This window comes from Pan paniscus, chromosome 2, assembly GCF_029289425.2.
Source record: "Pan paniscus chromosome 2, NHGRI_mPanPan1-v2.0_pri, whole genome shotgun sequence".
Taxonomy (NCBI): Eukaryota; Metazoa; Chordata; class Mammalia; order Primates; family Hominidae; genus Pan; species Pan paniscus.
This window is the reverse complement of record NC_085926.1, coordinates 108,932,563-108,947,116: the sequence shown is the minus strand read 5'-3', so window position 1 is coordinate 108,947,116 and position 14,554 is coordinate 108,932,563. Positions and strand designations below refer to the sequence as shown.

The following is a 14,554-nucleotide window of genomic DNA, read 5'->3' as shown; positions in this document are numbered from 1 at the left end:
GCCAAAAAACCCCTAAGAAGAGCCAAGTGATTATTTTTTTCCATCCTTTCCTGTATGGTCCTTTGTATGTGAAAAGAAGAAAACATCTGATAACCGATGTCAAACAAGTAAAGAAAAATTACCCTGAACTATACCAAATGGCAGTACTGACTCATCACATTTACACTTACATTCTAGCTTATATTAATATAAATTCAAGCTGCTAAAAATTACTCCCACAGGCAGCTGTGTAAAGTCACTTTTTTCACACATTTTCTTGTAATAACTAAAATTTTACAGTAATTTCTTTAAATAGTTGTAGAAGAGAAAATGGAAATTATGTGCCAGTTTCCAAACTAGGAAAGTTTACCTCAGTGCATTGCCTATTTCCAGAGAGCTGAGGTTCCCCTTGCTTGGGAGAGCCCACTCCTTTCCAACATTAAGTCTTGGTTCCTACTAGGCTAGTCTCCTTATTATCTGGAATAGGTACCATGGTGTACAGCACAAAAGTAGGTTCTGGATTCAGACAATCCTTGCTCAGATATTCTCTCTGCTGCCTTCCAGCTGTGTTACTTTTACAATTTATTTATCACTTATACTTTACCTCCTAGACTTGCTGTGAGGATCAAGTTAAATAATGTAAGTCAGGTGTCCAGTGCTCTGCCTAACATGTAATGTTACTTAATAAACGTTAGTTCTTTCTTCTCTCCTCTGTGCCTTTGCACATTCTTTTTCCCTCTTAGTAAATTCTCTTCTACCGTCTTACCTCAAGGAATAGCACTTACAACACTTACTCTAAGAATTTCCTTATAATTCCAGTCCACACTGAGTGGCCTCCTGCTTTAAAATACTCTTTTCTTTTTTTTTTTTTTTTTTAGACAGTCTCTCTGCTGTCAAGCTGGAGTGCAGTGGCGCAATCTCGGCTCACTGCAATCTCCGCCTTCCGGGTTCAAGCGATTCTCCTGCCTCAGCCTCCCAAGTAGCTGGGACTAAAATACTCTTATTTTTAACTGTGTCATCAGTTTATTATTACATCTTTCTAGTTATATGTGTAAGTATATCCAGAGTATTCAATAAAAATGTCTGTAGACTTGTGGCATTTCATTTTTATGTAACTATCATAGTAACTAACATATGTTTAGGTAATGGGGGTTCCATAAACTATGTAATTGATTATTATTAGGTAGGACCCACCTAGGTTTATAAAATATCTAAAATGCTAACCTCTAATGAGAGACACACAGTGGCTTACCCACTTTGGGATTTCTAGCTTCTAGTTAATTAAATAGTCATCCTTTGATTCTGGGAGATGACCTACTTTTTAAGATAAACTATCATCTGATTGGGTTTTTTAAAACATTTTTTTCCTGCAAAAATTAAAACAAAAGCATAACTTCTCATTCTGTTATTGTGTTTGAATTTCATTGACTTTGGATAGCTAAGCACTTACTGTGCAGTCACTGATTCTATCCTTAAGTATTTAGATGGTAGATTTAATTTTGGTGGCTTGAGAAACAAGATTCAGGAAAATTAATCAGTAACATTCCTGCCAAATGTGGTAAAATATACTGGGGAAGAACAACATAGAAACAGTTCTTTGAAGGCTTCTAACATAAATTGAAAATATGAGATTCGGACTTAAATGTAGCCAAGTCTATTTATAAATACATGGAGAAGTTCACAGCAAAAACAGTTGCAGATTATGAGGTAAACTGAAACACTCTAGTACTTACAAACAATTTATTTATTTCAGTTAGCTAGTATTGCTCCAAAGAAATTGTTATCTATCATTAAATATATAAATTCTTCCTATGCCTCAGTCTAGAACACCATATATGGCATTGCCCATTCCAGAAGCACTCAAGTGCAGAATAATACTCCCTAGTCTAGTTTTGTGATTTTTCCCTTTAGGGCTAAAGTGACCATACATTACAGTTTGTTAAGAATAGTTTGGCTTATATCTGTTGTCCTGACATTAATTGTACTCACTGCCACTATCAGAAGTAATTTAGTTTGGACAGTAATTTTTTCTTTATTATTTTTGAGTTGTAATTGCAGTCCTATTCGTTTTCTGTGTTCATAGCATCTTATATCCTGGGGCCCATCTTCCTAGATTGTTATTTAGAGCCTGGCATAAGGTGGCTTCTCCACTCATGTTGGTCACATGGTTCACGTTTGTTGAATTGTGTCCACCAAAAAGATACATTGAGATCTCAATCCCTGGAAACTGTGAATGTGATGCAGATGTAACCAGATTACGATAAGGTCATACTGGCTGAGGGTGGGCCCGAAATTCAGTGACTAGTGTCCTTATAAGGTGAGAAAGATTTGAAGACACAGAAGAGACATAAGGAGGAAGACCATGTGAAGACAGGGGCAGAGATTAGAGTCATGTTATCACAAGGCAAGAAATGCAAAGGATTGCCAGCAATGACCAAAAGATAGAAGAAGCAAGTAAAGATAGAAGAAGCAAGGAAGCAAGCTTCCTCTAAAGCCATTAGAGGAAGCATGGAAACATCCTGATTTCAGACTTCTAGTTTCCAAAACAGTACGAGATCAATTTGTTTTAAGCCACTCAGTTTGTGGTAATTTTTTGTATAGCAGCTGTAAGAAACTACTAACAATTTCCTCAATTCATCTGTTCTGAAAGATGACTGAGGGGTTCTTTGGGGCTCAGAAAGTGAAATTTATGTAATCCATGTAACCTACATCTTAATTCAGAGCATCCTAAATGTATTCAGTTGACCCTTGAACAACAACAGGTTTGAACTGTGTGAATCCACTTACACATGGAATTTTTTCAGTACATATATTGAAAAATTTTTTGGAGATTTTTGACAGTTTGAAAAAACTCACAGGCATAGCCTCATAGCCTAGAAACATTGAAAAGTGAAGAAAAAATTAGACATGTTGTGAGTGTTTAAAATATATGTAGATACTAGCTTATTTTATCATTTACTTCCCTAACATATACATGAATCTACAATAAAAAGTTAAAATTTATCAAAACATATACAAATAAACGCAGGCCATATATGGCACTATTCATAGTTGAGAGAAATGTAAACAAATGTAAAGATGCAATATTAAATCACAGATGTATAAAATTAACTGCAGTACATACCATGCTACTGTAATAATATCATAGGCACTTCCTATTGCTAGCACATTGAGCCCAGGTGTTGGGAGTATCCTCTTAAAAACATCATGTGATGATAATCATTTCCACATGCGCAGATTGTCTCTCCAGTAAATTGCATACTGCAGTAAAAAGTGATCTATCATGGTTCTTCAATATTCTTCATCGTGCTTAGTGCAATACCATAAAACTTGAGTAACACTATGGGTCCCATATGAAGTGCCATAAGTGATGCTAGAAGTGCTCCCAAGAAGCAAAGTCATGATATTAGCAGAAAAAGTTGAATTGCTTGATGTGTGCCTTAGATTAAGGTCCACAGCTATGGTTGCCTGCCATTTCAGACAGATGATTCATCTTGTAAACAGATGATATAATGTTATGGTCTTGATAAATACAGTACAGTACTACAAATTTATTTTCACTCCTTTATGATTTTAAATAACATTTTCTTTGCTCTAGCTTACTTTATTGTAAGAATACAATATACAATACATGTAACATACAAAATGCATTAATCAACTTTATGTTATCGATAAGGCTTCTGGTCAGTAGTAGGTTATTGGTAGTTAAGTATTTGGGGAGTCAAAAGTTATATCCAGGTTTTTGACTGCGTGAGGGTCAGCATCCCTAACCCCTGTGTTGTTCAGAGGTTACCTGTACTTCAAATGAGGTAAAAAGCCATCCTCAGTTTTGGCTACCTTAGAAAGCCTCCTGGATTGAATTTGGCATTTGACAGAGTGTATATTTTAAGTCAGATCATCCCACTCTTTAAATCATCCCACTCATCTCACTCTTTAAATTTGGTGAAAATCTTTATAGCTAGCTTGCCTTACATGTTATGGCAACCACAGGTAAACTGACAAATTGTCAGAAACTCTTTAAAAATCTTCATATGGGTAGATGAACATGGATGTATCTATCTATAATATTTTAAACAGTGTCTATTGTCAGTTTTGAAAATTTTATATCTATCTGTATAGATGTAGCTGTAGATATAGATATCTATATATACATATGTCTATATCTCTACACATGGTATTTTTCAAACAGTTTCTGTTCATCTATCAGTTTGACATAGTTATCTGTCATTTGTTAGATCAATTCAAGATATAGATATATAGGTATAAGGGTCATTTGTATATCTAGGAAATGCTATGAATAAAAATCAACTTTTAGAATACTCCATAATTGGACCTCATTATATTGTATAAAGATATTTCATCTTTTCTAAAGTTGACTCTATTCTTGGGAATAAATGCTCTACTAAGCTGTTGTTAGAATTTAGGGAAAACATTAAGCCTGATGGCACTAATGGCAGAGAGATCAGGAAGGGGTGGATGCTGCTGAAACCCTGCTGGGGAATGAGGAATGAGCCATCTGGACCTCCAGCTGAGACCAGTTGGATCCAGACAAGAGCTGCCAGTAGGAATGGTCTGGATTTGGATGAAGATCATCCCTGTCTAAGGAAGTGGGCTGGCCCTGGAGCAGAGAGAAAACGATGGTCTTCTCAGGAGAAGGGACATGGAAGACAAGTTCTCTCAGAGGTCACAGTAGGGACAGACATGTTATAATTATTAACACTGACTGAAGGCCGGCAAGATGATGAGTGCTGTTGAGAACATAGAAGCATTCTTGATTTCTGTCCAGAAAATCACTATGGTAGAGAGGTCAACTCTTTGGTGTTTTTTCCCCTTAAATTTTTGCTCAGCAGAGGAGTCATTTTACTGGAATCAAAGAGATCAACCATTTTCTTTTATTAACCCCATCCCAGATGTTATGTTTCCATTGAAAACAGCTTTCCTCTGAGATTGCTGTCATTGTCTCTTTACTCTCATTACTTTGTCATCAACTCTAGAATAAAAGAAACATATCCTGGATAGCCTAAATCTTTTCTAGTAGTATCTTCTGGATACTGTAGTTTAGTATAATTATTATAGCTTCACTTTCATAAATTAATAATTTACTAGGTTTGTATAGGTACCTCATTAATTCTAGAGCAGGCAAAAAGGAACTCTGAAAAAACTCTCATTCTTTATTATAGTCCATTCATTGGATTTGCTATGGTTTGAACGTGCCCCCAAAATGTATGCATTAGAAATGTAATCCCCAATGAAACAGTGTTGGTAGGTGGTTGGGTCACGAGGGCTCTACCTTCAAGAATAGGTTAATGCCATTCATGAGGGCATTAGGGCTTCGAGGCTGCCAGTCTGATTTCTTGCTCTCTTGATGTGTGATGACTTCTGCCATATTATGACACAGTAAGAAGGCCTGCACTACATGTGGTACCTTGATCTTTGACGTCCCAGCCTCCAGAATGGGAAGAAATAAACCTCTGTTCTTTATAAATTACCCAGTCTGTGACATTCTGTTCGAGTAGCCCCAGATGGACTAAGACAGAGTTTAACATGTGCTCTTGGTGAAATTTTGTCTAAATATGTGATACTTTTAGGGTCACAAGTTTTTTTTCCAGCTTTATTAAAGTCTAATTGACAGATAAAAATTATGTATATTCAAGGGGTACAATGTGATAATTTGATATATGTGTACATTGTGAAATGTTTACCACAATCAAATTAACACATCCACTATCATACTTAGTGTGTATCATTTATATGTGTATATCATTTATATGTGTATATATCTGTGTATATGTGTGTGCATGTGTGTATATGTGTGTGTGTGGGGGGGGTGAGGACACTTAAGATCTCCTCTCTTAACAAATTTCAAGTAAACAATGCAGTATTAACTATAGTCACTATGCTGTATGTTAGATTTCCAGAACTTGTCTTTTAACTGAAAGTTTGTACCCTTTGACAATCGTCTCCCCATTTTCCTCATGCCCCAGCCCCTGCTAACCACTGTTTTATGCTTCTATAAATTATAATTTTTTTAGATTACTCATATAAGTGAGATCATACAGTATTTGTCTTTCTGTGTCTGGCTTATTTCACTTAGCATAATGTCCTCCAGACTCATCTATGTTATTGCAAATGGTGTGATTTTCTTGTTTTTTATAGATGAATAATATTCCTTTGCATACACAATATGTAATATATACAGTATATATAAACACATTTTTCTCTATCCATTCATTCATCAATGGACACTTAGGTTGTTTCCACATCTTTGCTGTTGTGAATAATGCTGCTGTGATCATGTGGGTGAGATATCTCTTCCAGATATTGATTTCCTTTGCATATATACCCAGAATTGGGACTTTCATATTGTATAGTTCCATTTTTAATTTTTTGAGGAACCTTCATAATGGCTCTACCAATTTATGTTCCCACCAAACAATAAACAAGGATTTTCTTTCCTCCACAACCTTGGCTACCCTTGTCATCTTTTGTCTTTTTTATAATAGCCATCCTAACAAGTGTGAGGTGATACCTCATTCTAGTTTTAATTAAATGTGTGATTTTTTTAGTCTAGTTTAGATAAAGGTAATTGAAGGTTATTGCTATGTTTATTGACTTGATCTGTTCTCTCACAGAATGAGTCTGTGGTATTAGACACTTCACTGTGCATCAGTATCATGAAAAGCATATTAGCCATTGTCGCCATGAGCACAGGCAGAGGACCCAAAGAAAACGTCTTGCCAAGGAATTTTTTTCATTTAACTATTCTAAACTATTTTATTAATTTTTATTGAATTAATTGGTTTTGGCACTATGTGGACAATAATTAAGCGGTGGTTTGTTATTATTTAAAATTTGCATCAGACTCATCTGGATAATTTGATATATTGTTTTTAAAATACTTGTGTTTAGGCAACCTCTGGAGCTTTGGGTTCATTCTTTTAGGGTAGACACTAGCTGTGTGTATTTTTGCAAAACCAGCTCAAGTGACTAGACGCATACTCCTAAATAAGAACCATTATTTGCAAGTACGTTCTGTTGTATGTTATATACTTAGCAACCCAAGGGTTTCAATAGTAACCTTGCTTTTGTCTCACTTCTTCCTCCCTCAAAATGCTAAGATTGTACTCTGTACCTGGTAACAAGTTGCTCAGTTGTCTCTGTGTATATATATGTAGGTCTGCACACCCAAACCCCTCAAATTTTGTATTCCTGGTAGTCAAACATTTCCACAGCTATGAACACCAAAAACTTTTATTAATGTGAGTCTTTACCTTTCTACTACTGACAATAAGCAGGACAAATTAAGTTAGCCTTTATCTTTTTGTTTCCTCCTTTATCCTCTGCTGGATATGATGCTTGAATAGTGAAAGTGTCAAGAGGGAGATTGGCTGTAGCAAGATGAAGCAGGGTCCTCATCACTCAGGTAAAATTAGTCACTCGATAGGCATCTCTTGGGTAATGGAGAATAGACTGAGAAAGGCTGAGATAGATGCAGCAAAGTAAAAACTGAGGTGGCTAACACAGTCTGCCATAGCTGTAAACATAAAACCAAATAAAATACCAAAAAAGGATTAACAAAATAATAGAGGGTTAAATAGTACTGTAATAGACTATATTTCATTTGAGACTGCTTCCACTGGAACATATCAGAAACCTACATTGGAAATAAAGGCTATTACGTTTCAGTCAACCCATGAAATTATTACTGCAAACATTCATTATTTTTCAAAGCTGTCTATTGACAGACCCTTGCCTGAAGAATTATATACACAAGTCACAGTGAAACACAATCACTGAGTTTCAGATTATCAATTCATCATTGTGTTCAGAAGTCCTTGCTGTTGTTTCAAGTAATATTTAGGTAAAATGTATGTTTATTTTTGCTTTTTAAAACCCTTTTGGTGAGATGTATTATCTGATACACATTATAATGTTGAAAACCAAAATGTGTCAGATTATGCACAGAAGCCAAAATTCGAATATCTTTGTATAACATTGAAATGTAGGATAGGGAATAAATAGAAAGGTCTGAGGATACAATTTTGAGCACGTATGCAGAGTGAACTACCTATTAAGTGAATAGATATTGTTTATTTGTCATTTATTCATTTAAACAAACATTTATTGAGCAGCTGCTTTGTTCCACATTCTGAGCTAGGCAATGGGAAAACAAAGTTGAGTCAGTCATACTCCTTGTTCTTAAGGACAAGTAGATAGTAAGTCAAAAACTATAGGGTACAGTAAGTAAATTCAGCCTCAGAGTTGTACATAAGAAGCTATGGCAGCACAGAGGGGAGACATTTAAGTGGAACTTGGTACTTAAAGGAGCACTTGCCTGCCATTGAGGTGACACTTGAGCTGAGTTTTTAAGGGACATGTTATTTCATATTTTGGTTTGGTGTAGACAGATCAAAGGGGGAGAAAAAGTGAAAAAAGTTATTCTGATAGGATGCTAAATGAAAATTTAGATCCCCAATACCCTTTAAGTCTCTTACAAGGCCACAGGCCTGATAGAGCTGCTAATCTTGGAGATTGAGTACCCACCATGCCTTTGGATACTTGATCTTCTGGGCTGCAGGATTGAACAAAATCCATTTTGAAAGTTGTTGGTTATTTTTGTTTCTTAGGAGCCTATTTTTGAGGATGACAACTTCAAAAAATTATATTTTTATTATGATTTATCTTCAGAGAGACATCTATTTTATAGAATTACAAAATTCTGCAGTCATGCTCCACATACTGACATTTTGTTCAACTGCAGACCGATTATAAGACAGTGGTTTCATAAGATAAAATACTGTATTTTTACTGTACCTTTGCTAGTTTTAGCTATGTTTAGATACACAAATATCATTGTGTTACAGTTCCCTACAGTACTCAGTACAATAACATGCTGTGCAGGTTTGTAGCTTAGGAGCAATAGGTTATACCATATAGGCTAGGTGTGTAATGGGCTATAGCATCTAAGTTTGTGTAAGTGCACCCTATGATGTTTGAACAAAGCTGAAATCACCTAACAATGCATTTCTCAGAATATAACCCTGTCGTTACGTGACACATTACTGTGTTTTCTTTATTCGTTTTGAGTTTAGTGAGGTACCATATACTGCAATAGAAATCTGGGGAATGGATGATTCTTCTTTGAAACAAAGACACTATTGAAGTGATCTGATACATCAGTTCTGATTAGAACAAAGCAATCTTCAGTTCAAGTTGAGATATCCATTTACATAGGGCTTGTATTTACCAAAGCAAGACAAATACTTTTTACAGGTCAGTGTCTTTTGAGAATAGAATTTGGTACATTTTCAGCATAAACAATGTTAAGAACCTTTAGATTTCTATCTTACATTTACTGTGTCAATAGAAACCTAGTAAATTTCTGGATTTCTCTTGACTTGGCAGGGAAATATGGAAAACAATTTTGTTTGATATTTAATAGAGATGGTAAGGCATACAATCAAGAACATACATATTCTAGAAATAATGAAGTAATACTAAGGAACATATATTTAGAAAATTAGTCTCTGAAAAGGAAAAATTGGGTATTTGTTGAGTTATTATTTGTTAATATTTGATTATCATATATATAATGATTTTTAACATATAGTGTATATTTGACTACAATAATCATATTATAACTAAATGTACATCTTGTGTATACTTAGTACATACTTGGTATAATCATAGCCTGAGAATAAATTGAGTCATGAGATAAAGTATTTTGAGAAGCCTGGAAATTAGGGCAAATTTGATGAAGTTTCCATGTAAGTTGAATTTATGGCCGCAGCTGAAGAGAAATTCATTTTTCTGGTATTTTTAGTATAAATTTTGTATATCAAATGACTTCTTTCTCCCACCCCATTTTCTAAAACTTTATCAGTAGGTTAACGTGTGCCAATGATAGAATTTCAAGTGCTTTGAAGACTGTAAGAGCATGATGAATTTCAAGTACTTTGAAGACTGTAAGAGCATGAGAGTAATCTATGGATTTGATTTCTTTAGGCTCTATTTTCTTATTCTTTTCTTTTCCCTCCTTCCTTTTCTTTCTTCAAGAAATATTTAAATATTAAATATTAAAATATTCAATTTATTGTTCATCTGATTGTGAAAAACAACGCCAACCCCAACAATTTTAGCCATCTAGTGAGTATTGAGTATCTAACACATATGCCTTCAATATAGTGGAGTTTTCTTAAATCAAGATTGATCAGAGTGAGGAGGAGACATAGATGACAACTGGGAGAGTGACTATGATTTATATTTTTCTAAGATATGAACTTTTTGTGTCTACATTTGCCACTTGAAATGTTTCCAGTCTCATCTTCTGTATCCACCCATGTGTTTGATGCTTCGACCTCATTAGATTTCAAAATTTGCAATGCACTTTTACTCCCCTGTTTCTTTATTCATGTTGATCTCTCTATCTCCATCTATTGTATCTTTCTACATCTTGATGGATCAGTTCAAAGTTGTCTCCTTGGTATGATGGCATGGCATTCAACACAGAGAGGTCTGTACACAACTGTCTGTTGTAGTTCAGTTCAGCGATCTTGGGCAAGTTTTTAAATTCTTGTGAGCTTTAATTTTTAATCTGTAAATTGGGGATAAGACTATTAAGCAAGAAAAAATTATTTTCTTCTTCCTCTTTAACCTCCTCCATTTGTGAAACTTTCTCTGATTACCCTAAGCATTACCTCACAATCAAAATCCTTCCTATGTGTTACCATGCTTGCTTTGCCTCAATAATAAAAGTACTTTGTTTCATTTTAATTGGCTATTTACGTGTCCAGTTTTTTTTTAATGAGCTCAAAGCTCCTTGAGGGCAAGGGTAATATTTTGCTCAGTGCATACCAGATATTCAATAAAAAACATGATGACATGTACTAAATCGGAGCTACATGATTTCTTTCCACTCTTCTCCCCATACCACCCAATTTTCTATATCCAGCATCATTTTTAGGCATTTTCTAGGATTGGAGCCTATAGAATCTATATGACACTAAAATGGTAACAGAGAGTAGCATAATCTCAGTTCAGTTTGTTTAGCTGGTAGTTTGTTTTGTTTTTGTTTTTATTTAGGATCAGAGAATTGAGTTATTCCTAGTGAATTTATTCTTACGTTGTTGATACATTGTAGGATGCCTTGTTTTTTTGTTTAGGTTTCTATCCTAAAATGGGTACATTGTTAGGGCAACGATGAGATAAGAAGTATGACTGGCCCTCTCCCTGTGTCTTACTTAATGGGGAACTCTAAACACTGCACAGCAGCAAAGCCTTCTTCCTCACTTTGACTTTGTAGTCCCCTGCCAGAAGTGCAGGGCAGGAGAAAAGTGTGTAGGTGATGAGTGTGTGTGTGTGTGTATGTGTGTGTTTATTAGAGAGCAAGAGCGAGCTCGCATGCATGTGATTTAGGTGACGTTGGTGACAGAATATTTGGCATGCGTCTCCCACATCTGTTGGAAAGAGCCAGCCAAGCCACCTGTTGAATTTCAATTCCCCATTCCTCAGGGATGTGATACTTGCAGCAAAAGGTTTAAGATAGCAGAAATCCACAAGAATAAAGAAGTTATAGGTCACCCAGTTCTTTACCCCAGGGATCCCCATCAGACCATTCTCTACCATAAGCTCTTTAATACAATATAGAACATTTCTAAAACAGTGCACTCTTTGTCTAGCCTAGTTTAAAACATTCTAAGGGACAAAGGCTTCTAAAGGAGATGAATCCAGAAGTTCCATTGTTTACAAGGTCAAGAAGCGTGTCCCTGATTGTTAGCAGATAGAGTCACTTTTAAAGCTTCCTGGTATTCTCCACCTCATTTCTTTTGTACATTGGGTCTTGAATGGAGAAGGCTGTGATTTGTCTTGGCCCATAAAATATCCTACAGGCTGTTTTAACACACTAAGGAAAGGTTTAATCTATTTCTATTAAAACCTGGAGAAGACCTTTCACCCCTTTCTAGGAGCTGCTAACTTTGGGATGTCTTCTCTCTTTCTCCCGCTCTCCGCCTTTCTGTCATCTGTTTTACCTTTCTTAGAGTCACTAGAGTCACTATAATCCTAAACCCCTGCCTCTATTAGCTTATTTTTGAAGTGTTAATCTTTCTTTTCCTTCCTTCCCTCCCTCCCCTCCCCTCCCCTCCCCTACCCCTCCCTCCATCCCTCCCTCCCTTCCTTCCTTCCTTCTTGCTAAAAGTTTATAGTAAAAATATAAAAACTGCTTTCCCAGTTTTCTAATTCAGAGTCTTTATTTCTTTGTCACACAGAAATTCAGAGGTGAGCTGTTCCAACTCTTTCATTTTATAACAAAGGAAACTAATACCTAGAGTGAGAAAATAAGTTTGTAGGAAAAATCAGGAAGAATTAAAGTCTCCTTAAGCCTAGCCCAGGTAAGTACCAACAGTGGCCTTCCCAATATGCAGAGAGTATCTACCTCCAGCTCTGTCCACATCAAGGGAATAAGAATTCCCCCCAGGTGAGCACTGTGACTCACGACTGTAATCCCATCAACTTTGGGAGGCCAAGGCAGGCTGATCACTTGAGGCCAGGAGTTCAAGACCAGACTGGCCAACATGGTGAAATCCCATCTCTACAAGAAATACAAAAATTAGCCAGGCCATGGTGGCACACATCTGTAATCCCAGCTACTTGGGAGGCTGAGGCAGGAGAATTGCTTGAACCCGGGAGGCAGAGTGAGCTGAGATAGTGCCATTGCACTCTAGCATGGGCAACAAAGCAGATTCCATATCCAAAAAAAAAAACAAAAAAAAGAATTCCCAGCCTCTGTGAGCAGTTCCCATGGAGTCTCAAAGACAATGTGGCAGCAGCTGCAGGAGTGCTGAACAGTCCTGTACTGGCCTCAGCCTATCTGGCTGTATATCAAGCTGCCTGCTCTGGGATGTTTCCTTACCAGGCTATGGAGATTTTTCTGGCTCATTTTAAGAGTGAGGTCCTATCCCCTACTTAGCTGTAGTACATACTTAGCTAATGTTAAACAGCTGTACCAATTTTAGCCTTTATTAAAACAAAGAATTTGTATTTAGCTTTTATAACAAGCCCTCCTAGCTCCTTCCATAGTGCAAGCAAGTAGCTTATATTACTTGTGGCTATCCATCAGGCTCTGGAACTTCATTAAAATATCTAGGCTATTACTGATCAGCTCCTAGCTTTAGGGCCAATTACTTCATCTTTTTAGGATTCAGGTTTCTCATCTCTAAAATGAAGAGGATAGTAGTACCTTTCTCATAGAATTGACTTGAGGATCAAATAAGCTACTAAGTAAAAAATGTCTGTTCAGAGTACTCAATAAACATTAGCTATATTGTTATTATTTCCACCCATTGCACCCTGAGTAAAAATGGGGTCATTTTGGTAGTTTTACCATATTTCACTGCTGTCACTGGTCATTGCCAGACTATAGCCCTCTAAACACCTTTAATCACCCTTCTCAGGTATTTCTGAGAAGGCAACAAGGGTGACTGCCATGTGCTCATGAACAAGACTGATCATAAGCTGTGTGATGTATTCTGGGCGCCGCCGGTGCATTTACACGGCATTGCGACCTCCTCTGGGTGCAGGTGTTGCTGATTGCTCACATTAGTGTCTCCCACACTGCTGCCTCTTCTGCTGGGGACTACTTTTTCCATTTTGGGAGCTATCCTTTATTAGAGGTTCTTTCAAAGTAGTAGTAACTTGCACCCCAATGTTGTTTAATTTTTACTCACAGCCTTCTGTCTTCTTCGGACCCAGATATAAGTCCCTGGGGAGATGGCGTGACAGAAACCATGTTGATTTTGTCAGCTGAGGCTTTGGGCCTGATTCCTTCTTTGCTTAGAAAGAATTATTTTCCAAGAGGTTCCAGACTGCCTCGGGCAGATAGACTAGCAGCCAGATCTCTTGTCCACAGCATCTCCAAAGTATGTTTGGATCTCAGCTGTGAAACCCCTACTATGCCCTTTTAATGTGACATAGCAGAATTCATATCAATAATACTCATCTAAGCTAAAGAAGATGTTAACCCATTTAAGAGGAAGACTATAAGGCACAGTGTATGTGACCAGCAACCATCTGAGCCACTGTTCAAACTTCTTTTAGGCATTAAAACCTGCCACACGGGAAAGCTATGGGACTTAGCTTTTTGATTTTAACAGCAAAATCCTATATCTGTCTCAAAATGGCTGGCTGAAAACTCCAGTCTGCCTAAGTCCTGTCAGTAATTAAATCAATTATATTGGTTTTCATTTTTTGCTTCAACTTTCACCATCCCTTAGAGCTGTCACTTAGCAATGGGCTAGGTGTGGAAGATGCCAGGGATAACAAGGAAGTGATTTGTCAGCTTAAGGGATGTCACTGGTCATCAAATAGTCTTTTTTTCTGTGGTATGAGCTGCAAAATCCATTTGAGTCACAAAGTCAGATTGTGACACTTGGCACATCTGTTGACACTGAACATTTATGCCAATTACAGACTCTGTACATGGAGACAAACAGAAGTCCACCATGAGGCCCTGAAAAGAGAGCTTTATGTTAAGTAACAACTAAAATAGGAGCTAAATTTGACCTGACTAGTTCCAAAC

General features: G+C 36.6%; 1 protein-coding gene across 3 annotated transcripts in view; it reads left to right on the top strand.

Moving 5' to 3' along the window:
• Positions 1-14,554, top strand: part of LOC100996032 (uncharacterized) — a 426,340-nt gene that overhangs the window by 125,573 nt on the left and 286,213 nt on the right. Inside the window, exon 2 of one of the 3 annotated variants that reach the window (XM_055110266.2) lies at positions 12,246-12,368. The exons of the other annotated variants lie outside the window; for them this stretch is intronic. The gene's annotated coding sequence lies outside the window, so the exon portion shown is untranslated. The remainder of the gene's footprint in view (positions 1-12,245; positions 12,369-14,554) is intronic. 3 annotated transcript variants of the gene reach the window in all.